Source organism: Triticum urartu, chromosome 6 (genome assembly GCF_003073215.2).
Source record: "Triticum urartu cultivar G1812 chromosome 6, Tu2.1, whole genome shotgun sequence".
NCBI lineage: Eukaryota > Viridiplantae > Streptophyta > Magnoliopsida > Poales > Poaceae > Triticum > Triticum urartu.
Window position 1 is genome coordinate 561,500,697 of NC_053027.1, and position 8,632 is coordinate 561,509,328.

An 8,632-nucleotide genomic window follows, 5' to 3' on the forward strand; every position below is an offset into this window, starting at 1 on the left:
TTTTGGATGAGGACAATATTTCCGAAGTACCATATGTTACACAAATCACTCAATATGCAACCATCTATAGGTATGTAGAACCTAGCAGTTTATAATATCCTCCATGAAATGATAATATACACCATATATTGACAAAATCACTCAATATGCAACCATCCATAGGATTAGGAACCGGTACAATCCAATTTACATCGACAAAACATATAACTACAAAGGTTGTCACTCGTGTTCTTGTCGTCGACCCTCCTGATGGCAACTATATGGCATGGCAGATTCTGATGGACAGCAACATACCTAGCATATTCACAACCACATTAGACATTTGTAGATATGAATATGTAGTAGGAGAAATGCCTACAGATGAAAAAAACAAAGTATCCAGTATAAAACAACAATAAATTGACTGACTAATACATGTGCATAGTACACAAATAAACAGGTTTAAACCTCTGTATTAGGACTGCCACAATGTAACAATGTAATTTTCTTCTTAGATTCAGATTGAACTTATTTCTGGAATACATATTCACCGGTCTGCAGGAGACAACAAGGATAGAAAATGAAATGCCTAGGGAGAAAACTCTAAATAGAACATGTTGACATATTAATATAGTAACAGAAATCATATCTCCAAGACCTAGGGGGGAAATCTAAACTGAATCAGATCTTGATAGAAGGCTACATACCACAGTGCAGCGGTTTGTCTCTACTTGGTACCCTGCAGTTTGTCTCTACTTGTTATCTTGCAGTGTACAAGATACAGAAGAAATTCAGAGAAAATTTAGGGTTAAAGATTCAGAGAGGAAGCAGTCACCAGAGAGAAGTGTGCCGAATGAAAGTCAAATGACTAACAAACACACATCACAAAACTCAAGTACTATAGCAGCAGAAGTTGAGGCCATATAAACCCACTAACAAAATAATGCTCAGCATTTCTAAACAAAGGACAGTAGTATGATTTGTGTTTGTCCATACAGTAGGTTTTTGGTTTGAAAGGTCAAAGATAATGCTCAGCATTTCCTAATTGACATTTCAAATTAGATCTGGAAATTCTGTACATATATTTCGAAGGTAAAAGCTGAGTTTTTGCCAAGTTCATCTTCATATACCATTATTGTATATACACCGCTGGTCAGCAATGAGGATTGGTTTTAAATTTCTTAGATTTGAGAAGTAACACCTATTTACTAAAATGCAGTTTCAGCGTACTACTCACTCTTGAAACAAGAGTTGGAGCTATCATGTTTACATGAACGCCTGGTCCAATCAAAAAGTAAACAGGCCAGAAGGCCTACTCACAATGTTACCTGCCTGATCCAATCAAACATTCAGTTCTGGGTGCAATATAGAGAAAAACAATATTGCAAAAAACTTGAAAAGCATGGAAGCATCATATATATTGTGTATCAAAAATTTAAAAGCTACAAGTAAATGGGACACTAGAGTAAGAATTCCTTCTTATTACGAACAGGAAGAGCAAAGAGGTTGTAACTTACTGTGTCTCCACTAGATGATCACTTATTTCCATTTATCCTCCATCAACAAGAGCTCAAGGAATGTGACAACAAGGATCCACTGCCTCTTCCATACTAGCAGCATTACTGGGACCATGAGGAACATCGTTCCCAGCATAACAATCACAACCACAGTGCCTGTTCATATAGCATGACATGCAAATAAGTATGGCATAATCTGCAGAATGCAGAGTGCATTATAAAGGTTCAGCTCCACTTGCTTTTAGAAGTTTACTAGTATGGCGTAATACACATATATGCAATGCAACTTCCAGATTTACCATGAAATTTAGGAAATAAAAAATTATTGGGATAGTAGATCCAGTAATAACTTCCAGACACAAATTTTAAACATGAGGACATGCAAATGCAACACATATTCTCTGGTTGCCTACAATTGCATATACACGATTGCCAACAGCTGCAGCACCTACCTTATCTCTCTCATTTCAACAAGAGAACAACTTTTCTCAAGCCTAAAACAACATCGAATCGAGCTAATCGAGCCCAAACAGCACCAACACCCTAACTAACCATGGACCAGGATCAGGTTCAGCTCAATGGCCAGGGTCGCAGTGCAAGTCGGCCACTGCCAGCGCACGGCAGAGGAGGTCACCACCAATAGCACAAACACTCTTCACTGAACAAAAAAATGTACACTTGTCCCAGCACATGAACCGAATTTTATGTATCAACCAAGCTTAAATGATCTAGTCTATCTCATAGCTGGTTTTCAAGTAATGGTTATTTTCTTCCAAGCAAACTAGAAAACTGATTGGTAGAGTACAGAGTGGGTGGTGTTTTCTCATATAAGGTACAGAGCAGTAGAGAATAATCAGGAATGGTAGAAAGTAATTGGTACGAGAGTAAATGTTAGCAATCAGCATTTTGTCAAAATAGACATGTAACTATAAAAATACCATTTGAGATTTTACATATCATGCATCCACCGTGAACAAAACAAACAACTCTATCAAACTAGGAGGAACTAGGTGTTGCAGCAAGCAATAAATTAAGTAAAAAATGGAAACAAGCGCACACACACTAAGACGATGCAAAAAGCACAACAAAGATATTTAAGGATCAGCACTGCTATACACACGACAGCTGCATGGCCGATGCTTGCACGATTCTGCCATGACAGCGCCAACAACGAGCATGCTCACAAAGGCGTTGTTGGGGAGGGAACATCATTCATAGGCCGTGCAGCTACTGTCATGTGTGAGGCAACATCCTTCAAGGATAGGAACATCAGGACAAAGAAGGGTGCATAGTTTGTAGTGCTAGCTAATTATTTTGTACTACAGAAGTAGTTTCGACTGACGTTTCTATATTGTATCCTCTGTTCTTCACAAGGCTCTATTTTATCAACACCTTTTATGTCATCAACAACACCCTCGACTTCAGCTATCTCCTCCACCTACAGAATAATAATTAGAACTTTAGTCAAACTATTCCATGGAGTAAACAAATAAATCTTCTGATTTAGTAGAAGTATCCACTATAGTTACTCCTGCATAGGATTCCCTCCACAATTTATTCCAGCTTTAAGCATCCCATCTTTTCAATTTCATATATACTCTACATCATACTTTTATCCATCTCAATGATGTATATCTGTAAACAAATTGACACACATAAACACATCACGACCTCAGAAACTATGTAAGCACCCCACATATATTTGTTACACATACATGTTGATGAAGAAAAGATGTAAATATAAATCTCTACATTAAAAAAATCAGTCACATCAACGTTTATGCAAAATATGGAACATAATACATCATCTTGGTATCTTTCCAAAACAATTATTCCCAGCCACAAAAGTTACTTCACTGCAAAGCACTATCCTGACATCCTAAATAGATAATTCTTCAACTAATGGCGAGTGAAAAGGGTTCTCACCTTCACAGCAAGTGGTCCGACAAGGTCACCAGTGGCGATGCGAAAAAGGCCAAGGAGTGCCGAAGAAAACAGTGGCCACGCCCTCCTTTCCCAGCGCGAGATTGTGAAGAAGACGGAGCGCCGGGGCAGCCGTCCTTGGTCCTGGCCAGCGGGTAGGCGACAACGTTCATCTCGCCGACCTCAACCACCTTCCTCATGACCACCGCGCCCATGACCACGAGCAGGGGACTGACCTTGATGCGGAGGCGGGAGCGATGCTACGGCCGCGTGTGCCCCCATCTCGGATCTGAGTAGGCTGCACAGGGGAAGAGGGTGGGGGCGGTGAAGGAGCGATAGAGGGTGAGAGACGGAGGTGGAGCGGGAGATGGTTGGGACGGCGGCGCGGGAGATCGAGGGGGTGGCAGCCGCGCGGGGACGGAGGCTGGGCATGGATCTGAATCGGGAACAGAGAGGGGGAGGAGCCGGCGGCTGTGGGTGGAGATGGATTAGGTTTCCGTGGTCGTGGGGAGAGAGGCGCGAGGTTGTGACCTCTCGGGCTGGTGGGCTATGGTGTTAAATGGGTTGGCTCCGAAATTTTTTAACTCCCCGCGTCGACGACTTTGCCGCACGCTTCCTGTTTCGGACTTTGTCGCGTACACGACTTGAATTATTTTTCCTCCGCGCGCTTTGCTTCAGCCCGTTTCATCTTTGGTGTCTTTGCCCTTGGTGCCTGGTAGTAGACCTGATTCATGTTGGCCCCACGTGTTTGTATGCTACATAAGTATATTCATTCTGTTTCTAACCATCTAATTTCATTAGGATACTTGTTTTTTTACATTATTGAAAATTCAAATTACAATGTAACTCATATGACTATGCCACATTAGCAGGAGCAATTCGTGAACATCTGGATGGTGTATAAAAGGGGGGAAAGCTAGGCCCGGCCAGGCCCGATTGGTCTATCTGTGACGGTTTTCGTGACGGTACCACCACATCCGTCATTAAGGGGCTACCGTTTTTGGGCCCAAACACATATAGCTGGTCGGTGACGGTTTCCATGACGGATTTCCAGAACGTCACCAGGAATCCGTCACAGATTAACAGGTTTCTTGTAGTGCTAGCCTTCGGAATATCCAGTGTGGCCATCTATTCAACAATCTCAGTGTGTGGCTTGCTGATCTCTACGAACCCAATTCGCGTGAGGTGGTCGTACCAGGCCGAGGCAGGCTTCCGGTCAATGAGGAATATGTGCATCGTGTTATGGGCGTGCCGCGTGGAGGGAAGGATGTCCCTTACAACCTCCCTACTGAAGCTGATATTGAGTTAGGGTTTGAGTTGTTTGGCGAGCTTGGATATGCCCCTAAAATGACTGATCTCGTTGATCTCATAAAGGGTTCTGAAAATTCTGATGATACTTTCAAGCGTATGTGGCTTTTGCTTGCGGGGAATACAGTCATTGCCCCGACCACCTCCAACAAAGTTAGCCCCCGATGGTATGCTGTGCTGGTAAGTTTTTTTGTAATCATGTCATTTTCTTTCTTGTGTGCCTGATAACTTTACTATGTGTCAGTGTGGTAACTTTCATATTTTTTTATGGTGCATTCGGTGAACTTCAGTTTCTTTTTGTTTTTTAACTTGCAGCGGGACATCGATGGTATTAAAAACCTCAATTGGTCCAAATGTATTGCTGATGAACTACACAAGGCGCTGCTGAAACGCAAGCCTACCAGGGGTGCCTTCTCTTCTACAATGTAAGTGACGATGCTTTCCTCTTACCTTCTCTTTTGTCATTTGTCATTTCTTTGTCATATTGTGTCTGATTTTTTTTGTGTTTACCATGACGCTTGTATTTTTCTTGTCAGCTACTGTACATTCATGTGATTATCTTTCTGGACTTGGCATCGTATTGCCTGATGGTCCTTTTCCCATCAATGTATGGACAAAGAAGCTGGTAACTCTTGTCCTCAACAAGGATGCTCAGGCTGACAAAGTTTCTTTCGGGAAACTACCGGTAATCTATATCTATGTTTTTCAGTTCACACACTACTTTGCAACTGCATTTTCTTTTCATTGTTTTTTGTTGTTACTTATCTGACATGTCGCTACATTTTTTTCCAGTTAAAGCCTGAGTTTGGCATGAATTTCTGTCTGTTTGGTGGTCTGGAAGGTTTTGACAAGTTTATGTGTGTTCATACTGCCCCAAGCTGCAGTCAGGAGGTGAGCATGTAACCTAGTTTCTTGATTTTTTTTCTGCTATTTTATGTTCTTTCATTGGCTGATAACTTATTTGTTGCACTAAATGTGGTGACCCTCTTTTGATGCCAACTTGACACTCTTTACTAATTTGTTTGTTTCCAATGTGGCATATCCTCTATAAAGGATAATAATTATGATGCAACCATGTGATAATTCTTAGTGTAATGCCTTGATAACTTTGTTGCATTCCTGTGATAACTTGATATCATGATAACTTTGGTTGCATTTCTTGTGATGATTCTTAGATAACTTTAATTTTTTTTGCTGATATCTAACTGTGCTGTTTTAGCTTTCTCATATATTGATCTTCATTTTCATGGTGACTGAATTTTTGCTAAATCATGAATACATTCATTTGTTTACTGCAACGACACCACACATTTGTTTTTGGTATTGTTCTTTTGTGTGTGCTTTTTTATTAACTCACGATAACTTTTGTTGCATTTTGGTAATAACTTACTAGTTATTTCTATTTATTTATTTTTTGTATTTTTATGCTGAACAGAAATTTGCCAAATCAACTCAAATAGTTGCTCGGTTCACGTCCGCCATGGCTGGCATCATAGGAAATCTTGTGCAATCATTCACCGCTTTAGATGATGAGGGCCATTCAGATGCATCCCGTCAGCTAGACGCTGGATTGAACGTTCTCTCTTCTGCCGCCCGTACGACGTCAAGGACTACGCGCTCATCGCAAGGCAGGCGGCCAGAAAGCCCTGGAAAGAATGTTGCTGAAGATTCTGACAGTGATGACGAGTATCACGGAGGCAATGATTCTGATTCTGACGCTGACTCCGATGATGATGATGATGATGATATGGACTATCGAGTTGTTCATCGTCGCAGTAAAGATCCTTTTGTTGCTTCGGGAAGTGGTACCGTGGATGTAGATACGGGCAGCGGTCCAGCTGATGATGACACCACACATCTAGATGGTGCAACTGTCAAAGCTCATGATGGCACAGGACCAGATGTTGAAGACACGCCTGTCTGCCCTGTCGATGATAACCTCAATGAGTCTTAGATCATACTCACTGGCACATCTCATGCAACATCCGTCGAATCAGGTGATGGAGGGCTTAGCCAGCAAGGTCTGACAGATACGCAAGCTGAGGCGGCCACTGAATCTTCTGTCAAGCGGTGTGGTACTCAGCTTGTGTAAAATTTGGCTTATCAGAGGCACAAGAAACTGAGGCTGCCATCACCCTCCCGTTCAGCTTCACCAACTGTGCCATCACCCCCCCGTCCAACTTCACCAGTTGTGCCTCCCAGCCCATCGCAAAGGCCGTCTTCACCAATTGCACTGTCAGCATCTGAGATTCATTTAGATGTGAAGAAAGTTGTGGTCCAGGAGCTTGGTATACCTGTGGCTGAAAAGGGAACCGGTGTATCCGTCCCACTATCCACCGTGCGGAAGGAGGCCCCACGCAGGTGAATGATTATTTCCATGGTCTTTTTTATCAATTATGTGCCTGAAACAACATGGTAAATACAGTTGTTTGAGTAAGGTAGTTTGGGTAATTTCATGCTGGTAATTAACTTGCTTTTTTTCCTTTGCAGGGCACCCGGCAAACAATCTGTTGCTGCTAAGGATTCAGGGATTGAACCAGTGAAAAGGTATTCACATTCTTACTTTCGTTTATGTTCAGTAGTTCTTTTCTGATTTTCTATACTGTTCTCATGTGCATTGAAACTATATTTTTGTTTTACACATACCAGCAAGATGGTTATTTCGTTATTGTTGTCTGATAACTTATTTTGATGAACATTGATAACTCAACTTTGCCCCCTGATAATTTAGAGTTACTAATCTTTATAGTTTTATGTGCTTGTAACATTTGGTTATTTTTTCATTCAATGCACCTATGAAACAAGTTGCTGCTGCAAAGGGTTCACCAAGTGTATCAGGAAAAAGGTGTTCACATACCTTTCTAGTTTGCAGTTATTCAAAACTAATTGCTGGTTTTTTTGTTCATATCATTTGATAACTTTATATTTATAGTCCTTGATAACTCTATAATTTTTTCCCTGGATGCTACTTATACATGAAGTATGTGACATCTTTTTTTGTTTGAAACATGTGGTAACTTAGGTTTGACAACATGTGTAATCTCACTACTACCCTTGTGTACCCATTTTTTCAGTCGTTCAAAAGATAAAACTGCTGTGAGAAAGGTGAAATTCGCCAAGACCAGATCCTCTCCACGACTAAGGGCAACATTGTCGCAGACAATGTCATCGGAGACAACAGAAGTTATCCATCTTGATGAATCACCCATGGCGACATCTCCGTCTGAAAAAGCAGCAGCATCTAGCAAGGGCACATCTGATGCTGTTGCGGCGACATCGGCTGGTGTTTCTGATGATGCTGTTTTTCAGCTTGCCGCAGCGGCAACTGTTACTACTGTTGTTGAAGATATCGCCAGCGTGGCTGTGGCTGTTGAATGTGAAAATGAAGTCGTCCCAAATATAGTGCATGATGGAGGTGAAGGTATTTCTGTTAGTCATCGCCTTTGTTTTTTTGTTTCTTGTATTTTATGATGTTTTATGTTGATGATGTGTTGAATCTTTTTCCGCTGTAGCCGTTCGTGACACTGAGAAAGTTGTGGGAGGTACCCCAGTCAATATGCCTATTGATACGGCTACAGCTGGAGGTCAAGAGAATGATGCCCATAATCCTGTTGGCACAGGTTGGTAACTTAACTTTCTTATGTTGATAACTTGTCTGTTTAATCCTTGATAAGTCAAGTTAATGTTCTGGCACTAACAAATACAATGTCCTCTACATGTTTTCCTGATGCATTTTTCCTTATTTGTGTGTTACTTGTGGTGTTTGAAGCAGTAGCTGACCCTACGTTGGAGTCGAGCACCCCTGGAGCTGGAGAATACGATGGTAATTTTACGCCACCCAGCTGCTCTATTGGGCTTGATGCCATCTTTGGTGCGAGTCCACAAGTGCCACCATCTACTGAAGC

The 8,632-nt window shown here is 41.6% G+C and overlaps 1 long non-coding RNA gene across 5 annotated transcripts; it reads right to left on the bottom strand.

The window, feature by feature from the left end:
* Positions 1–3,995, bottom strand: LOC125515424. 5 transcript variants are annotated; one of them, XR_007286988.1, is made up of 3 exons: positions 3,423–3,979; positions 448–2,934; positions 1–294 (listed from the first exon to the last, which is right to left on the bottom strand). It is a non-coding gene; the product is annotated as an uncharacterized LOC125515424 (long non-coding RNA). The 5 variants fall into 5 exon arrangements; XR_007286990.1 differs by having other exon boundaries at positions 1–534; positions 687–2,934; positions 3,423–3,978; XR_007286989.1 differs by having other exon boundaries at positions 1–742; positions 1,497–2,934; positions 3,423–3,977.
* Positions 3,996–8,632: the final 4,637 nt, after the last annotated feature.